This window comes from Myotis brandtii, unplaced genomic scaffold, assembly GCF_000412655.1.
Source record: "Myotis brandtii unplaced genomic scaffold, ASM41265v1 scaffold53, whole genome shotgun sequence".
NCBI classification, from domain to species: Eukaryota; Metazoa; Chordata; class Mammalia; order Chiroptera; family Vespertilionidae; genus Myotis; species Myotis brandtii.
In genome coordinates this window covers 8,345,324-8,366,789 of record NW_005369942.1, presented here as the reverse complement: position 1 = coordinate 8,366,789, position 21,466 = coordinate 8,345,324, and positions in this window count along the sequence as shown.

Here is a 21,466-nt window from a genome sequence, read left to right as displayed (position 1 = left end):
ATTGGCCCTGCTCTGTGTGTGACAGGGGAGAGCTATAACCTCTCCATCGGGCCTGCCCCGAGTGTGACAGTGGTGGCGCCCCAACCCCCTGATTGGCCCTGCTCTGTGTGTGACAGGGGAGAGCTATAACCTCTCCATCGGGCCTGCCCCGAGTGTGACAGTGGTGGCGCCCCAACCCCCTGATTGGCCCTGCTCTGTGTGTGACAGGGGAGAGCTATAACCTCTCCATCGGGCCTGCCCCGAGTGTGACAGTGGTGGCGCCCCAACCCCCTGATTGGCCCTGCTCTGTGTGTGACAGGGGGCGGTGCCCCAACCCCCCAATCGGCCCTACCCTGAGCGTGACTGAGGGTGGCATTGCAACCTCCCGATCCGCCCTGCTCTGTGCATGACGGGGCGGCGCCCCAACTCCCCAATCGGCCCTGCTCTGAGCCTGACCAGGGGCTGCACTTAGGGATTGGGCCTGCCCTCTGCCACCCGGGAGCAGGCCTAAGCCAGCAGGTCGTTATCTCCCGAGGGGTCCCAGACTGCGAGAGGGCACAGGCCGGGCTGGGGGACCCCCCTCCCCCTGCCCCCCGAGTGCACAAATTTTTGTGCACCGGGCCTCTAGTATATATATGAAAGCCTAAGTGACTGGCCCACCTGCCAGTAGCTATGATACACACGGACCACCAGAGGTCAGACGCTCAACGCAGGAGCTGCCAAGCTGCGGTGACTTGGCAGCTGTGGTTTTCAGGTGATGAACCTGGAACCAGAGAGCAGGGAGCCCGGTTCTGAGGCATGTCACCTGAGAACCACCCTCTCATAGTCCAGGACCCCTCCGGGGATGTCGCAGAGCCAGTTTCGGCCCAATTCTCACAGGCCAGGCCGAGGGACCCCACCGGTGCACTGGGCCTCTAGTAACATTATAATAAAGTTAGAGTTTAGAATGCTAACACTTACTCTGTAGGACAAAAAGGTTAGGACATCATAGTAACCAGCGCATCCACAAATGACATGGAATACCAGATGAGAAGGGTACAAGAAAATATGGGGAGGTAGGAAAAGGTAAAACAGAGATACAGGGGAAGGAAGGGTTTACACCTGTAGTGTGGGAAAAGAACCACTTCACTGCAATAAAACATTAAGGGTGGAAGCAAATGCAAATTAATTGGGGTAGAAATTTGGTTCACATCCAAGTATCCATTTTCCATGTATAGTTAGATGGGGATGGTTTACAGAAATGAAAGGTTATATTCTAGGAAAAAGGACTTAAGGAAATCAATAAAGAGTGAAATAAATGTGAGAAAGGAGAGTAGGATTTGAGAGAGGCAAAAAAAAAAAGTATTTTATGTTTTTTTAAAGATCCAACAAATCCAGAGGCCATGGGATTCTCTCCACATGAGAATTGGATTCTGGGTTGGTATTTCAGCAATAAGTATAGAAGAACTGGTGATGAGGGAGTCTTGTAAGGAGGAAGGAATTTGAAGGTATTGCAGGAAAAAAGTAAATGAATATGTGGCATAGTCTAGACCAGTGAGCTCAGCGTGTCAGCATTTTGAAAAACCCTAACTTAACTCTGGTGCCGTGTCACATATAAAAATTTTTTGATATTTGCAACCATAGTAAAACAAAGACTTATATTTTTGATATTTATTTTATATATTTAAATGCCATTTAACAAAGAAAAATCAACCAAAAAAATGAGTTCGCATGTCACCTCTGACACGCGTGTCATAGGTTCACCATCACTGGTCTAGATAGACAAGAAAGTGTACAACAACTGGTAGAAGAAAAAAAAAGAGGTGTGTGATCGATGAAATTAGATAAGAAATAGAATCAGAACAAGAGAAATGGACTGCTGTGGTCAGAGAGTGGGGTGATGATATTTGGCGTTTAACCTTCGTTTCACTTTGGGGGATTTGCACCTTTCTTTGAACTTAGGGTGCTCAGTGATATTCGAAACCCCCCTTCTATGTTATTTCTTTTGCTCACTTCCTTCTGCCAATATTCTTATTGTAAAGATAGCTGATGCATTCAACCTCTTTATCTGTCAAGAAGTACTTCGTTCTTAAAATATGAGCTAATAATGAAATACCAATGGACATTTTTTATGCAGAAGGACTAAATATCACAAATGCAGCAGTATCTCAGGAGCTTAGTATTATTAACAACAGTGGTAGTCATGTATTTCATTCTGGCTTAGTAGATACACCAGTGCTAAAAATAATTAAAATATAGCAGAAAATGTACAAAGTCTTTTAAATAAATTAACAATCTAGTGAGGAATAACAAAAGGCAAAAACCAAATGTGATTGAGAGAGCATAGAAGGTGGCTTTTCCTCTGGGAAATTTGCTGGACCCTGGTGAGCTGTCTTTGCAGAGCACCGGAGCAGAAAGAAAGCAACATTGAGAGCTTGCCTAAAGTTGGGAATGCAAGAGGAAACTCCCCACATTAACCTCCTTAGTGTGTGGGCTAAACTAGAAATAAACCTGACACTCACCAAAAAGATTGTAAGAGAAATTGCTGGTCTCAGGCTTTGCCACAGAGTCAGATGGAAGAGAGAGAGAAATAAAATCTCTCTGGAGAATTTGTCCCAAGATGGTATTCATATGTGTTTATGGCTAAATTTTATACTACCCTAGATATTTCAAGCTGATAATTTATTTTGAAATGGTCTCAGGTTGTTGTACTCTTGGGACCATAGTAAAAACTTTTCTCAAGAAAGCCACAGTCACTATTAGTTTTGAAGAAGCCCAATTCCAAGAACATAAAGTGGCATATCACACACAAGGAAATGGGCACCCATTTGATGACCAACAGAAACAACATACAGCTGAATGTTTAAAACATGAATAAAAACATTAATTACTCATTTTGTTCTTCTCAGTTAAAGAACCAGGTCATCCTCATAGTCACCCTAACAATAGCTTCTTGGGATCCTTAGATCTGGGTTACATATGTTAGCAGTTGCAAAACATTTCTGACCACACACCACATTCAGAGCACTAAGTGCGCTCAGTCCTGAGCATCCAGGGATGCTGATTTATAGGTACTTTGTTGAGAAGCCTATCCCCAGGGAGCTATCCCATAGTGGGGAAGAAAAATATGCACACTGAAATCAAAGTGAATTGAACATTTTAAATAACAAATATGGGCTATTTAAATTAGAAAAAAAGGTAAACATATCTTCTCTTCTAGCCTTCCTCATAAAAGTTAGCCTTTTACTCTCCCAGAACCTCTGGGTAAGGAGACAGACTTTAGCTAGAAGATTGACTAGGTCCATCCTTCTAACATCTCTCTCCATAAATAAGGAGGGTAGGATTCCAGTTCTTCAGAATATATTAAGGAGCTATACTATTCACCCCGGTCCCCACCTTGCATTCCTGGTATAGTTTCTTTAATATGAACCACTGGATCAATTAGATGAGTACCTCATGCTCAAGCCTGTCAATTTTTTGTTTATCTCTTCCCCAGATCTGGTCCTAACCAACATCCAAGAGCCAACCATAGTTTATCACTGTCATTGTGTTTACTTTAGCCTGACAACTGACAAGTTTCTAATCCAGCATTCTTGGAAGCAATGAAAGCATCTTCAATAATCATTTACTATCACAGTTCAGGTTTACAGGAGCTAGACTTCCCAGTACACACCTTTTATGTCATTGTACTAACTCAGCGGTTCTCAACCTGTGGGTTGCGACCCTTTGGGGGTCGAATGACCCTTTCACAGGGGTCACCTAAGACCATCGGAAAACACATATATAATTACATATTGTTTTTGTGATTAAGCACTATACTTTAATTATGTTCAATTTGTAACAATGAAAATACATCCTGCATATCAGATATTTACATTACGGTTCATAACAGTAGCAAAATTATAGTTATGAAATACCAACGAAAATAATTTTATGGTTGGGGGTCACCACAACATGAGGAACTATATTAAAGAGTCGTGGCATTAGGAAGGTTGAGAACCACTGTACTAACTGAACTGAATTGCAATGTGATTCTCCAGCAAGAGATTCCAGTATTCATCACTCAAGTATATCCCTAAATTAGATCAGCATCATCCAGGAAAACATGTAACAGCTCAGAATGCCCTTGATTGTAATGAAGCTCAGAGCAGAATAAGAAAACAACAGCTTTTTAAAATGTATGAGAAAAACAGCCTCACTTGAGGTCATACTTATGGCAAGTGTATTGTTTCATTAGAAATGCATTTAATAAACTCACTTTCACTTGCAGAATATGGTTGAAAGGATTGCCTTTACTTTGTGAATTTTGGTCCATATGACTAGAAAAGAGGAAGGTAACTTAGACACCAGATAAGATGGCTCTGTGGCAAATAGGATTGCTCCTCAAAATTCCAGGATCAGGCATGTCTTTGATTTTAGGGATGGCATGTTCATATGATAATCCAAGGACTAGAGCTAGAATTCAAATTCTCAATGTCCACAGCTAGCCTCAGTGGCCCTTTTTATCGAGTAAAGGCTTAAAACCAAACCCTACTTTCTGTTAGTGAACATTGTACGGTGTCACTTCCTTGGTCACATCACTTTCTGATTTTGGTTCGTGAGCCAGTTGTCCCCAGGCTAAAATTCAGCTCATTTCACTACAAAGGGTTAAGTATATCCTCCCAGTCATGACTTGTAAAGGCTAGCTTGGTGTCTACTTATTAGCATATGCGATAGTGTAAGCAAGTAGAAATGTCATTTCTTTAATATCACCTGCCTTATTCTCCCTCACAAGATCACTCCCTGAATTATTAAGTCCTCAGGACAATGAGGTTCTGGTTGACATAAAATAATCTTAGGAACAAAGCCTTGGGTACATTTACTCCAGTGACAGAGTTTGGGTCAAATTAAAGCTAACAGCTAAATTGCAGTTGTGTCTCTACTCCAGGCCCAGAAAAACAGCAAAACCTGACATCAGGAACAGCTGTACTGGTCAACTATCCTCTACCCTAGGACTATTGAATCAGTATAAACCCTGACCCTGATCATGACCTCAACTCCCTTAGTCACTGTGATTAATGATTGTTTCCCTATATAACCCATACCCCTGAAGCCATCAGGGAGCTAGGTCTTTGAGCACTAGCTCACCTGTGGCTCCTGGTGTGGGCCACTTCCTAAAAATAAACCCTTACTCTCTCTGCTGCAAGCTTCTATTCCTGTCTGATTGGGCTTTGATGCACCAGGCAAAAGGACCCCTTTAGTTTGGTAACAATAGCCTCCTCAACATGGAAATCAAGCAGAAAAAGAGTGGTAGTGAATTCTTGGGGAGAGATTTCCCCATATGACTAGAAAAGAGGAAGGTAACTTAGACACCAGTGGGGAGAGATTTCCTGTGCCTGAATGCCAACAAGTAAACTTCATTAAGTGTATGTCAGTATAGTAATGACCTAGTTTACTGTCTGAAAGTTAGTCTGACACAAGAAAAAATAAATGTTTCTTTTCCTCCATCCTGGGCATCAGTAGTTATTGAAATAGAGCATGCAGCCCTAAAATTATCAAAAGATGCCTCAGGAACTGTTGTGAAAACAAAACAGCCATCAAAGAGGTGAATTTCCCGCTCTCTCCATCCCATGCACTTCAACCTCCAGACCTGTTTTCTATCAGCTTCATCTGTGCAAGATTTATTTGAATAAAATATTTCATTGAGTACTAAAAGGGAAGAAAAATTGAAAACCACTGTTCTATTTCAACAACTATAACGGTATTTTGTTATAAATTATTTGGATAATCACAATTGTGCAGACCTCATTGTAAGCATAAATGATGAGTTTGGAAAGGTTTGTTTGAAACCATAACAACAAAACAAAGCAGCACTGTTGTCCCTCAGTTGCCAAAGATGACGGACTTCGCCTGGTGGGAACATGCTGTATGCATATGTGCGAATGCCTCATACCATACGACCATGATAATGAGAGTCTGTACATTAAATAACACATAATAGCAAATTATGCACTAGTGTTTCTAAATGTGTCAAGAATGCTAGTAGGGTTTGATGGAACTAACTCGTTGTATCTTCTGGGAAGTATGATGGAGATCAGTGATGACACAAAGATTTTGTAATTTTCACTTCTTGATTCTATCAAAGATAGGGATGACTTTTTAGGTAGCCTCTTAGTGAGTTTAACATACGAGCACAATCTCTTGCAATTGAGAATGAGATATACCGTATAAGAACTTATCTGAATCTTCCCCAAGCTGTTGTCCAGATTTTGTGGGGTCTTGGAAGACATGCGCTCCAAAATCAATTTGATGTTCTTGATTGCTCATGTTTGCTTTATGGACTTAACACTAAACATGTGTATACACATGTGGCCACTTAACAGCCTAATGTCTTTGCATTTGTGCAGACCGTCAAAATGCACTTAATTCACCTACGGGGATCTTTTCTGTGAGATGGGTCTTTCATCTTCACAAATTTGAGATGATGGAATTTGAATAAGTTGGAAGACTGAATTTAAGAGACCCCTTTCAAAGTGCTCATGTTGAAGAGCTCTTGAGGACAGGATGAATATGATCTTCATCCTGTTCTGATATGTGTTAAAGAAGAAAGTCTGTCAAAGGCTTCATGACCTATTTCCCATCTGATTATTTACATAGGTCATTTACTCAGATAAGATTTTAGCAATGATGATACATGCTATATGCAATACCCTAGAGTCAATATTTTAAATTAAAATGGGGTTACCCTATAAAGCTGCTTCCCATTTTAAAGAAGGATTTGCATTTTTAGAATCTTTAATTTAAAACAGTGAAGTCTTCTGGCACATCGTCCACATTTTCATCTTCTCTCACTTTTCTTTTGGCCAATAATACTGAGCACTTCTTGTTATGAGAAAAGTATGTAAATATTAAGCTGTATATGATCAACTAGGTTTTTCTTTCTCCTTAAATTTTTTAGAACTAACATAAGTTGTTTCACCACAGGATTCAAAATAAAAATAAATTGCCTATTTCACTCCTTTATTACCTTTTATGTGAAAATCAACTTCAGACTTTCCTGGTAGACATACAAAGGTGTGATAGCCATATACAATTTTTATCTCATTCAGTATCAAATGTTTACCTAATAGATCAAAGTATATGTTCCCATAATAGGATATTGTTTTGTCTTGATGGAAGAAAAATGAGAGATATATAATTAGTTTATTTCAATTTGTTTTGTAAGTTTTCCATAGAAGTTTGAAAATTAGTGTGCTAATTTTTTAAATGCTTAAAGCATATTGCAAGACTCCTATATCACCTTTTCTAACCCTCTTTAAAAATCATTTTCATTACTTTCTCTCTACTTTATTAGTAAAAAAATATGTAAATGTCTAACTGATATTCTCTCTTTCTTCTTCTTTGGTTTCTCTCAGGTACAACTGTTTCTAAATGATCTATTATCCATTTTAGTTATTTGACTGTTATACAAAACCTGAAGTTCACACTTTCTTCAGTGTAAGTGAATTGAATTTATTTCAGCATACCCAATGAGTTTGTCAATTAATTGGGTACTGGATCCTCACAAGTAAGTCCTAAAAAACATTGATAGCCAGTGAATCTAATTTTACCCTCATCTTTGAGGTCAATCACTTATGTGACAGCATGCATCTAAGAGAATGTAAAGGGAAGACGGTATGGTCTAGTGCAGTGGTCGGCAAACTCATTAGTCAACAGAGCCAAATATCAACAGTACAACGATTGAAATTCCTTTTGAGAGCCAAATTTTTTAAACTTAAACTATATAGGTAAGTACACTGTTATTAACTTAATTAGGGTAATTCTAAGGCTTAGGATGAGCCACACTCAAGGGGCCAAAGAGCTGCATGTGGCTCGCGAGCCGCAGTTTGCCGACCACGGGTCTAGTGCATTTACTATGTCCATATGCACAAGACCTACTAAGACTTGGTTAAAAGTAAGACTAGTCAGAGAACTTGTCAAATTATCTTTTTAGCTCTCACATCATTATTTAAATCAGACTAAGCAAAGAAACATGTTGAGCAAATTTTTAAATTGTATTTTCTTAAACTTATTCATTTGCTCATTTACCAAATATTAATTGAGGATTATAAGTGCCAGAAATTGGACAGGATACTATGGATATTGGACTATGTTCCTATTGTCTTGGAAGATAAAAAAAAACCTGGCTCCACCACGTGTGAACTAATCTTTGTATTATTTAGTATTATTTAACCTTTCTACTTCACTTTCCTTATCCATAATATGTGAAACATAATGGTATCTACAATCATTTTGGTAGCTGAGAATATTAAATGATGAAACATCTAAAGTATTTTAAATCAATCCTGAGCTGAGAATATTAACTCAGTAATAGTAGTATTAGTAATATCATCTGAGAGATACATTTAAGAAATAATTACTTATAAATACTGCATTATAAAGAAGTGTGGAAGTTAAGAAAGCTTATAATAGGATTATTCCACAAATAATAATTATTCAACTACAATTTACCTAAACATGTAAAAGTATAAGCGAGACTACTATATATCTTATATCTATGATAAAATATTAAATAACACTAAACTTTATAAAATGGAAATTTCATATCTGTAGGTGTATCTTCATTCACCTTGTTCTCCTAGAGATTCATCTTCAATTTTTCTCAATCCAAATATTTCTGTATAAAATGTCAAAAAGGAAGTCATTATAAGCCTCAATAAATTGGGGGGGAATGATCAGGTTTCAAAATAAAAAATGGACAAAGGAATATATGGGAAAATATTAGAGGGTTTTTTCACAGCTGCAGTCTCAATAGCAACAATAAATCAGGCATAAAAATTCCAGTCACATTTCCACCACATATAAATCCACTTCTCTCAGATGTAATTACACCAAAGAAACCAGTGATCTAATCTGTGGAGATGTCCCTACATTTTACTAAATTATATTTGAAAATACGTGTATGTGTTGTAATCAGTGAGACATTAAATCCCATGAGGCATGTCACCGCCTTTTATATACTAAATGCTCAATGAACATGTGAGTGTAAGGGAGGAGAGAATTCATACTTAAATTATTACACTAATAATGAAATCAATACCTGCTGTTAAAATTACTTTTTAGCCCCAACATGCAGCTGCTCCTGCCCGGGTTGCCACATCAGCAAACCTAAATTCAGATAATTTTCGTGTCTCTGTGAATGTGCTACTTGACCAGAAACACAGTCTGTCAGGGATGGCCAAACCAACTCTGGGTCGTCTCACCCCAAACACTGTTGATTATGTGACCCCAGCCAATCTCTGCCTAGTTCTTTATTCTTTACCCTATAAAAGCTTTCTGCCTTCTTCCCATGTTGTAGTTCTCCTAATGGAGACTGTCCACTTCATGAACTGTTAAAGTTTGTTTGTGTCACCTAAATTGTCTTCTTTAATTATTTTTTTAACAGTTTCAGGAAAAACTTAGAATTTAAGAACTGTTGGAGATCTACTATGATATTGCCTTAACATAACATGGGTTTTGACTTACATTCCCAAACAAGATCTGGAAGTCAAAGAGTTAAAGCCTCTCATGCATTATACATCATTTTCACTGTTCAGATATTTCTAAATCTCTAATGGGAATGAGGTTTCCACTAGCAGAGTAATTCCACACATGAGTCTTCGTGAACCAGAAAAGGCCAAGAAACCATGGGGCTATATCTGACATTTCAAGTTATTTTATGAAATGGCATATTAAAATAAGGTTGAACTCGATGTCCATCTCTTTAATCGATGTTAATTTATTGCAATTCCTAATGCATTTCACAAAGTGTTCCAGACAAGTTCATTAAATACTTTGCATAGCTTAAGGATTGAAGATAAGAGTCCTGTTGTGAGAATACTCTACATGTGGAGAGTAGACTAGTCAACCTAAATTAATTCATTCCAATACTCCATAGCATTTTCAACATAACCTTCTGTTTGTTATGCACCCTGGCCCTAATGAGCAGCTTAAGCTCTCTGAGAAACATGATTATTAACTGCTTCTGATGTGGTTCTAACTGTATCCTTGTTAGAACCACATTAGAATTGTCCACAATCACTATTGTGAATATTTTAGCAATTCCTTAATTTAAGTGAATGCGTAGAAATTGGGTGGACTGTATTTGGGACCGTGCTTATTTAGGAATGTATTCAAGTTGAAAATATTCAACAGAACTATAAAAATATATTTCTTGATGAATAGAAATAACAATAGCTAACACTTGCTGACCACTATATGTGAAACATGATCACATTGTTAAATGTCATTGCAATTAACATTTAACCCTCATGAAACAAGAAACTGGCACATAAAGATGTTAACTTAATAAGTCAAAACCCCCAACAAGGATTGATAGAATGGAAACTTGATTCAGTTTTCTGGAAACAAGATGCAGTAGTGGTTAAGCTTATGAATTTTCGAATCAGATTAGGCAATTTCAAATCCTAATATTAGTATTATGGCAATGTGATCTCAAGTATGTCATCAGGTTCATTAAATGTAAATTAGATAAATTATGAACTATACCACAAGGTTGAAAGTTATCTATATGCAGTAAGCATTTAATAAGATGGTTATGTTACATTTTATTAGTTTTTGCCCAGCCAGTGTTGCTCAGTGGTTGAACATCAACCTATGAACTAGGAGGTCACAGTTCTATTCCTGGTCAGGGCACATGCCTGGGGTTGTCGGCTCAATCCCCAGTTTGGGGTGTACAGGAGGCAGCCAATCAATGATTCTCTCTCACCATCAAAGTTTCTATCTCTCTCTCCTTCTCCCTTTCTGAAATCAATACAAATATACTGTATTTTTTGTGTAATTTTTGCTTTCAGTATTGTCATGTCCAAATGTACGGACCCTTATACTTGAGATAGGTTTTGGCCATAGAGTATTTATAAGTTGTGTAATCTGTGAGAATATTCAGTCTTATGCAGGACTGTTCTATGCAATGAATCCCTGGCCTTTGCCCACTAAAGAGCTCAGTCATGATTGCCAAAATCTTATCAGTATTTTCTATAGCCCCCATCCCTGGGTGTGCTTCCCACTACTCTATGGGGCAAGGGACATCAAGCAGCTATTAAACAGGGAACACCTGACTTGGAATGACCTGTTGAACTAACAGGAGACGGACTGGAAAAAATTAAATATTTATATACTAATTATCCTATATAATAAAAGGCCAGGGACCATAAGCGGAACAACCAGAACAACTGCTTGACCAGTCGCCATGAGGTGCATTGACCACCTCTCCGTCCCTCCCGCTCATGCCCCACCCCCCCCCACTGGCCCGCATGCTAGGGGCCTCTAGTATACTTCTATTTCTATATATAATATCTATAAATATATCTATATATGAAAAATACAAAAATTATATATCACAAAAATAGGATTTGTTAGAGTGACAGACACTTTGCTCCATGGATTGTCACTCTGTCCTAGTACTACAACCTGTCCCTTTGCCCACAAGTTTTATTTCTTAGCAGCCTTCCTTCACTTGGTTTCTTTTCCTAGGGGATTTCTAGACTTTTCTTTAATTAGGGCTCAATGTATTCTCTCCTAAATACCAGACTTTTTACATGGCTATCTCCTAACACCCAATCAGATGTCACTTTACATTCACCTCTTAATGAAGCCCTGTTCTGGACCAATAAGTACTTAGTAGCTATCTCACCTCATCCGTGTCACTTTCCCTACCACCCAACAGTCATTTTCTACCTCAATCATTCTGTTTTATTTCTGTTGCAGCATCTACATCATTCTGTAGATCAATGGCCATTTCTATGCAGCTCACAACTGTGCCCTCAGTGCCCAGAACAAGGCCTGGCACATGGTAAGCACAGAGCTAAGGCCCTATGTGAATAAATGCATCTTATTCCTCGCTGGAATACACAGTCACCAAATCCCCTCACCACTGATCCCCACTTGTCTTTAATGTCCAGAGTGCTATTGGCTTTCATCTTGATCTGACAGAGAGCTACAGTGTGGGGAAGGTGGTCTTATCACAAATTTATTTTAAAGGAGAATGTTGACATTAATTTAAAACATGGTTCCTTTACCCTCCAAATGTTTGCTTTATATCTCACTAAAATACAGTTTTTAATTATTTAATTTTTTTCCCTAGAAAAGTTTATATGACTGAACCCATTAAAAATATGCTGGTGTTACTTATTCATGTTTTTACTTAATATTGGTTCTCTTAAATCTCATTTTAGTATTAAATAATTTCCCCCAAATTAAATAGAAATATGGCCATGTCTGGTAGTTGAGTGATTTTATCACATTAGTTCTCCTTTCCAGATGTCATGGTTTTATGTAGTGCAAATGATCCTCTCATTACCAGATGGTATGAAAAAGAAAGTGCTTCAGGGAGGTATATGCCATAGAAGTCTGTACACTAAGTAGCTATAAAAAGTAAAGCTTTTTTAAACTTGCCAGCAAAGTATCTGAACTCAGCAGTGTGGACTGGGGAATGCAAACACTGAACTCCCCATCTGACCAGATGTGCCCATTCCTAATGGAGAAGTTCAGTCAACCAATAAAATGTTTTCAAGTTAAAGCTTAAAGTGGTGATTATAATGCTAACGTTCTTGCCTGGAAAATATAACTGAAGTAGACAGAGATACAAAAGAAAAGCAAACCAAATGCAATATTTACCAGGCTAACTCTTAATTTAGCCTAGTTTCAGAATTCTACAACGTACAGTATGCGAGATATAACAGAATTACATAAAGATAACTGCTGATTATATTTTATCACTCCAAATCTAATCCAATCATTGTTTCATTGCTATAATTCTAAATGTGATTGTAGAAGAGGCTTTTATCACATAACTACTTATCTCGATGATGGCCCAAATATTTACTCCCTCCTGATTTGAGGTATTTATACTTTCAACTATTAACATCCACTTAGCATCTCTAAATGGACCCTCTTGTTGAATGCCTGCTAACTCTATCATCATAGATATAAACTCGAAAAGGAGAACCACTTTGACCACTATGCCCCCAACTTTATGCCTTGCTTTCCAGCAGTGGATTCATTATTTATTTCCTTTGCTTATCTCACTGTTTCCTTTTCCAGCCCCGCCCACCTGGGAGGGCATCCTCAGTGGATCTCTGAACTACAGAATGAACTGCAGATTTTCAGTTTTCTAACCTAGATGAAGTATGCTGTTAACCCAAATCTGAAAGTCATGATATGTACTATTTTCCCTCTGGACTGAGTCAAAACTCATTGAGATAGTCAGGATCCCATGATCCGGCTTTATCCTTTCAACCTTACTGTCCTAAAGACATGAATGTGGATTTTTTCTTCCTGAGAAGTGAGCTTATTCCCCCTACATGATGACATCAGTGAGACATCGCAGTGCCCACTTTGCCTTGCCAGTTACCTAAAAGCTTATTTACAGCAAGTCTATTGACAATCACCGTCATCACTGCCTTTTAAAAAGCCTAAATGTTTTCATATTTACTCGCATTTATTTATAATATATTTTATTGATTTTTTACAGAGAGGAAGGGAGAGGGATAGTCAGAGACATCAATGAGAGAGAAACATCAATCAGTTTCCTGCACACCAATGAGAGAGAAACATCAATCAGTTGCCTCCTGCACACCTCCCACTGGAGATGTGCCCGCAACCAAGGCACATGCCCTTGACCAGAATCGAACCCGGGACCTTTGAGTCCACAGGCCGACGCTCTATCCACTGAGCCAAACTGGTCAGGGCTTTATTCACATTTTCAATAATGTGCTTTTTGCGATACATTGGTTAGTGTTGGCATTTCTCCTGAGGAAGTTTCCTTGAACCCATTTGGGAGTGTGGCCAAAAAGAAGTGCAGAACTAACAAATCTGCAAGTGAATTAAAAAATAATAATAATAACAGGGAGTGTGCACTGTGTACTAAATGCCTTTTTATTTCACACGGAGATTGTGTGAAATGATGCCCCTAGACTGGCTGTGTCACAATAAAGCAAACAGGTCACTGATTTTATTTTCTTCATAGACGTTTTTAATACTTGCTTTGTTAACATTGAAGCTAAGTTAGAAATAACTTAATATCACTATGTTAGTTTATGGATTAAGGGACAGAACTGTTGGGTTCTCCATTCAAATCCCTCTGCCAGGAAGTGTCTGAGCAGGTTCCAGGGCATAATCCTGGCAGCATGAAGGCTTTGCTGATGCAGGTTTTATTAAATTCTTCACTGGGGTTTTGTAATCACAGTTTAAAAGGTCTTCATTGTTTCTTATTTTAAATAAAAACAAAATTGTCACCCTATAAAGCAACTACAAAATTAAATTTAGTTTATTGCCATAGCATAACCTCAAAATGACACCCCAAATGCAATATCTACCAAAATTCAGGTTTTATTTATATTTTTGTTACCTGAAAGTTTACATACAAACATACAAAATTCTTTAAAATTCAACATTCACCTTGGATCTAAAGAAGGTATATGTTCTTCAAGCCTGTTTGCATAGAAACTTTAAGTGTTTTTATCCTGGGGGCGGGGGTGAGAGGCAGAGCCAGTGAGCTTTCTATTAGAAATTAAAATTCTCTTGGCAGAAGAAAAGCTTAAATAAATGTATTTATAAATAAAATACTCATTATATTTTACTTAGAGTGTTACTATATGCTAGTATAGTAACAGTATTTCTTCTTTTGTACTAGTAATTTTCAGATACTTTTTTAAATTCACAAAATATCTATTAACCTTTAGTGAAAAGGTTAATTAAGAGAAGAATACCTATTCATAATGATATTCACTTGAGCCAAGAAGTTTGAAGGAAGAAAATGACAATTAACAATGTGCTTTGAAGCAGAACACTTGATAAAGCCTATGTTGTATTTGATCTCAATTGGATTAATTGGGACTTAGCAGTGATTTTCCCTGAGTTCAAGTATAGCTCAAAGTCCTAAGGAGTCCATTGCTTGACTAATCTGACATTATAAAAAATCAAAAATACCTTTTTTGGGGGTCCAGTTTTAGGAATGGAGGAAAGGGAGAAGCAAGAAACCTAAAAGAGAACCCCAATTTACAATGATCAGACCTGAGCGTCTCTTTGGAAATATATGGGTGCACAGATGGCTTAAATTTAAGATCAATTAGTTTTGAAGACCAATTAGTTGACATATAAAGTCTGAATTATTTATTATATTTTGATTCTTTTGTTAAAATAATGCAACATTGCTACAATAACATAGAACATCCATACAGGGTGGGGTAAAAGTAGGTTTACAGTTGTGACTATGTGAAACACAGAGCTTATTCTTGTATTATTATTTACTGATCATTACATCATTTTCCATATGAACAACTGTGAACCTACTTTTGTCCCACCCTGTATATGACTACTGCAATTAATTAGTTACATTTATTTTTCTTTTATAATTTATATTTTAAAAGTATATATCTCTCTCTGATATACATAGTGCATATTTCCCTTTCATAGAGTGAAATATTTTACAAATATTTTCTATATTCTTGCTTATTTACTATAGGTATTATAGAAAGGTGGGAGCAATCCTGAAGCAAAAAGACAACTAAAAGAGAATTTATAAAATACTTCTCTGAAAATATGTATAAACTCGGAACTGAATGAGTGAAAGTTTTTTTCAAGCAAGAAATCAAGTAGAGCCCAATATAAAAGATATAAATCCAGGCTGTGCCAGCAATTCTAAAGGTTGTTGAGTAAATATTAATAACAATGCTGAATCAAAGAAACAAAATAAATTGAAAATAGAGAAGGAAGCAGAATAAACAAGAATATACATAGATATGGGTTTGCACCATTGTTTTTCACTTTCAGATCATGCTCCTATATACCTGAGGTTGTATCTACTACATTCTTGGTAGGACAGAATTAAGAAAACTTTTCTAGGTATTATTTTTCTTAGGAATATATGTGTGGAGGGAATGGGTTGGAGTAGGACTAGATATTTCAAAAGAGAATGTCTAAACATAGGACAAGCATGAAGACCCATGATAATTCAGGGATTTTATTTGATGGAATCCTGGGAACCAATCCATTCATAAACACACAATAACAATGTTAGGTATTAAGGGTTTCTTGAAAGTTATTTAAGAGATCATCTTGGCATTTCTTCCACATCCCCACTCCCATTAGACTTAGTTTTCCAGGGAGTAAATAAAACCAATGAGGTCTGGGAGAATTTTCTGAGATCCCAGGAATGATTAGCTGTACATCTGCACTGGAATTCATTTCTCCTGCCCACCCTGCAGTTCCTTAGAGGATTTCAGAACTCCCCCAAACCCTGTATGAATTCTATTCATTTGGGAACTTTTTCAGGTCTTGAAATCAACCCAGGTCTGAACTGTCTTCAAAGCCATCACCATTCAGCAAATTCCCCAGCAATCGGGAAAGCACCTGGGAGATCCCCAGTGTCACACAATCATATAAGTGGTTTGGAAACGTGTTTTAATGAGGTGTTTGTCCCATGGGAAAAAGAAAGGCTTGACTCTAATTAAAGTTGAAGCCAATGTATTCTCTTTTTTCGCAGTTTCATTTAAAGATGATTAGGGGATGTCTTCTCAGTTATAAAAGCTGCATGACTATGCATTTAGACAAAATTCAGGCAGAATTTGCAATACTAATAATATGTACCATACAAGTGTTATGGACATCTATATTTTACTTTGTGAGGAGAGTGTTCTCAAAAAGTTTTAGTGTTGGCAGAAACTCATGGATTCCAAATTTATCAAATTACTAGAATTTGAATTCTAAAAATCCAAACCACTGAGTTGCTGTAATAGATGAAAAGTCGTTGTTAAAAAGCTCATTTGAGAAAGTCTCTCCCATTGAAGTGGAAGCTTGGGCTGTGCAAACGTACAAAAGTATTTATTTGAATCTCTTGCACTGCTTCAAATTTACTCTAGCAATGGCTTTTAGAAAGTTATATTATGCAAGAGCTAAAGGCAATTTCAAGATAATTAATTCAAAAATTTTAAACTCACTTCTATCTTTAGACACTGCTATGCTTGTAAAATATTTTCCTCTGGAACAAGCAGCCCCCCTTTCATACTGATGTGAACATTAGTAATAATTAAAATGTATCCCATTCTAGCAAATCTGGGTCTTCAGTTATATCTTCCTTATATTATGAAAGACATTTTCAATTTTATTATTGAAAAAAAAGAAGAAAAAAAGCTCAAGAGAGTGTCTAATTATCATACAAGTAATTTTACTAAATTAATATCAGTCTCATGCCAATTCTGTGATTCTGAACTCCATGAAGTATCTAGGCCAATCCTAACTCTTCTCTAGGAATCACTACTAAAGTATCCAATATAAATGGACAGATATGTACTTGTAAAGATTTTATGAAATAATAGTCAGAGTCTCAACAGATAATTTATCACAAACAATGCTCAATCAACTGAGCCACCCACCCAGGGTCAATGCTATGCTTTAATGTGACCTATTAGAAGGCAAGTGTATGCTTACTGATGACTTTAGATAATAGGATTTTCAGATACAGAATAAACAGCATAGTTTTTAAATGATAAATTTTTAAATAATTAAAAGAAGTAATAAGATAAAATTTTAAGATCACCAGGCTGATTTCTATAAATGAAGCTAAATTAACTATATATATATTTTTAAAATGATGTCACTGAATATATTAGTTAAGGCTTAATTGGTAGAGCAAATACGATTAATGATAAATAGAAATTTGTTACAGGAAATGCATCTTACAAATATGGGAGATGCTAGGGAAGTAAAAGTCTAGAGATTGATGTATAATGAGAGAAGTATTAGATTAGATAGATTCCCAAAACACCCAAAGCCCTGAGGATAATTTACTATGATGTCTACAAAAGAGTACATGTTTATAGGAATGTAAAAACCCATGAAATCTATTATGTTTCATTTCTATCTGATATCATAAAATAACATTCCATACATATTAATAATGGAAAGCATATTAATAACAATACCTTAATACTGAGAGCACTCTATTTTCTCATTTTGACTTACTCTAAGTATAAAGTATTAGCAACCACAAGGAGTGATTCCCTCAGTTCTTCAGCCTCACTTTAAACCCAGAATATTAATACCATGGTATTCTGATAATTCCTTCAGAAGTATCATCTATAACAAGAAGATTGACAAAATAAACTTAAGCAAAAAACTAAATGAATTAAAATAGGCTAAAAGAATACATGATTATGTGACTTATAAATAAAATTAAATATATCTTATTAACTAGCATTTGTCACAGCAAAAAATATTGAAAAGTATGAAATTTTATTAGCAACATCAAGCAATATTATTCTATTTAGGTATATACTTCATGAGGACTGGATTAGTAGAAATGAAGAAAGTTACAAATGCTCATAGAAAATCCTATATAAATAAAGAGCTAATATGCTAATTAGACTGGATGGTGGAATGTGCTTCTGGAATGACCTTCCGGAATGATCAGTGGGTGGGAGGCAGGGCTGTGGGGCCCCCAAGCACCTTGCACAAATTTCATGCACCAGACCTCTAGTTTCAATTGTTTAAATCAGGAAAGTAGTAGAAAGGACTATTATTATGGTTTGTCATGTTTAAAAGATTAATAGATAGACATACTATGTTCTTAGCTAGAAATATTAATTGTTATGGAAATATCTGATCTTGCCAAGTTAATTTATAAATTTAACATATTTCAACTTAAAATTCCAACAGAATTTAAATAAATTATATAAAATATTTCTAAAATCCATAAGGAGATATATGCAGGCAAGAATATTAAGTTTTATTCTGAAAGCAAATAGAAATACTAGATTGGAGAAAGGAAGTTAGAAGTGATGAAGCAAATGCAGCCTACGTCATATTATGATCTATTTTAAATATTTAAAATCAAATCATGTCATGTCAATAAAGAAATAAAGGTCTATGAAGAAAAGTTGTGAGTTTATGAACAGACACTAGTTTTGATAATTTTTAGCAAGTCATGAGTAAATTTTGAAAATATAGCAAATAACAAGTAAATTATGAAAAGAATCAAAATTAATACATCCTATAAGAAAACCCTGATAGTAGCATAATAAAAAATACACATATTAAACTATAAATATGTGTAAAGAGGAGATGAAATTTTTTAAAAGTTAAAAACTCAAATGACAGAACAAAGAGATTATAATATATCTTACCTTGATTAAGAAACAGAAGCCAAGTAAAACAACTGATTGAAGAACGTCCGATGTATATTTTTCAACTTCCTTAAAGCAAAAAGAATATCTTAGTTAGCTTGACAAAAGCCTTGGGATTATATATATGTATATGTATATGTATATGTATATGTATATGTATATATGAAAATATGTAATTATATGTTATACTATGTATTATATTGAGAAACCACTCAGGAGGAAGAATGTAACAGTAAATGTCACTGCACAAATTTTCAAAGACAAATTAAATATTAGAATAATGAAAAGCTTATTGAAAGAGTATTCTCATTTTAAGTAATCCTTAGACCATTTTTGAAGGCCTCAATACTTTCTGAGGCAAATATAGCTATGGGGAAGTCCTCTATGAGCCATATCATTGGGGTAATAATGAGCAGATGGCTTGATAAAGCTAGCCAAATTCGAAGTGAAATACGGTGTGGGGGTGAATGCGATGTCCTGATTAGACATTTATAAGAGCTCAATATTGTAGTGCCAGTGACAAAGCATTTTAAATCAGGAACATGATATGTGAGAACCAGGTAGATGTATGACCATGAGTGCAATATATCTCAGTGTTTCCACTCTTTATTTTATAAAGCATACTCATTGTGCAGTTGTCAAGTGTGGAAAGTGTTGAGTACCACACAATATGTCTTTAATTCTACAAATGTGCGTACACTGTATAAACAGTTCTCTGTAAAGGTACCTATGATGGACTTTTAATTCCACATCTTTCCAATATAGATGAGTTAACATAACTGTGGAAACTTTAACTTTGAAATTTCCTGACTCTTGCATGCTTAATTCCTGAACGCTAATGTTCCAGTACCAGATCTGAATGACTATACATTATGGATATTTCTATCTGCTCAAGATGTTTCTAGAATGTAACATTTAACCTTCTAAAAAATATAATGGAGGTGGAAGAGGCAAATAAAAAAAGCCGAAACAATAAGAATCTGTTCTGTTGATTGGCAGCAGATCTCTTTAACTGTTGGATGAGAATGTGAAAAGGAATCAACACCCACAGCAGCGACAGAAGGCGGTGTAGTGACAGAAAATTAATGATTATATATGTAAAATGTGTGAAAAGACCTCAGATTGTGGAGAAAATGTCCAAATGATTCAACTTGCTAATAACTGAGATAATAATACAAAACTTCATATTAATAAGCTTTCCCTGCCTTAAATCAAAGTGAAAAATGCCTTTGGCGATCATTAATATGCACATAAAAACAGCTGCCAGGATGAGGCATGATGCTGAAGGCTGGTATGCAGGGTAATTTCTGAAATATCACAGTGCTCACCTCATGGAGGATTTGGCCTAAGCAACTCCATGTGGAGGTGCCCACATGTGGACACAAATGCTGCTTGTGTTCTGCTTAATTGTTTAAACCAGGAAAGTGGTAGAAAGGACTATTATTATGGTTTGTCATGTTTATAAGAAAACCTCATGTTTGGAAACTGGTGGCTCATTGGAAACATTATATTTTTAACAACTGAGGCTCATAAGAGTTCACCTTGACCCTAATCAGTGCCTTGGAGGGATCCTAGAAAAGACAACATACATGATAACTGACACCATTTATATGGTTTGATGATACCAGTGGGGGCTCCCTGGCTCTCATTTGCCCAACTGCTCTTCTTAGTACTGGACACCTTTCTTCCTCCAGTCTTGCATGTTCAATGTGCACATGTCATTTCTATCTCTCTAATCATCATGCAAATGATGAGGAAAACTTGAACAGGCATCTCAGAGCAAGGAGCATGTGTCTTAGGGTTCAGTTTCCCCAAGTTATTGATGTGAAAGGAAAATACTTATTCTTAAAACTTATTCATAATTTTAAAAAAATTAAAATATATTTTTTAATTTTCCTTAAGCCTGATTCCTGGCTTTAGTAAGAATATAATTTTTAATGAAAAAAAAAGAGTGTGTGTGCTTGTGGGTATGTGTGTGCTGCATTCCAGTGAATTAAATGAGTTTTCAAACATTGAAAACTCTTGACAGTAAGTTCTAATAAGGAACTTTAGAATCTATTTTGTTCAAGTGGAATAAATAAATGCTGAATTTTATCACTAAATCTGCCTTAGGCACCAAAAGAGAAGTGTCTTGATTTAAAAGTATATTATTTTAGTCATTATCCCCATATAAATAGTTGTTGAAGATACTGGGCTCACAACTATAAACAAAAATACAGGCTGACATCCTTTGCCACTATAGACTTAAATCACCCAAGGGAAAAACTATAGAATGCATGAACACATATTGATAACTGACTATATATTCTCTCCAAACGAAATAGTGAAGCAGGCAATAAATACTTGTT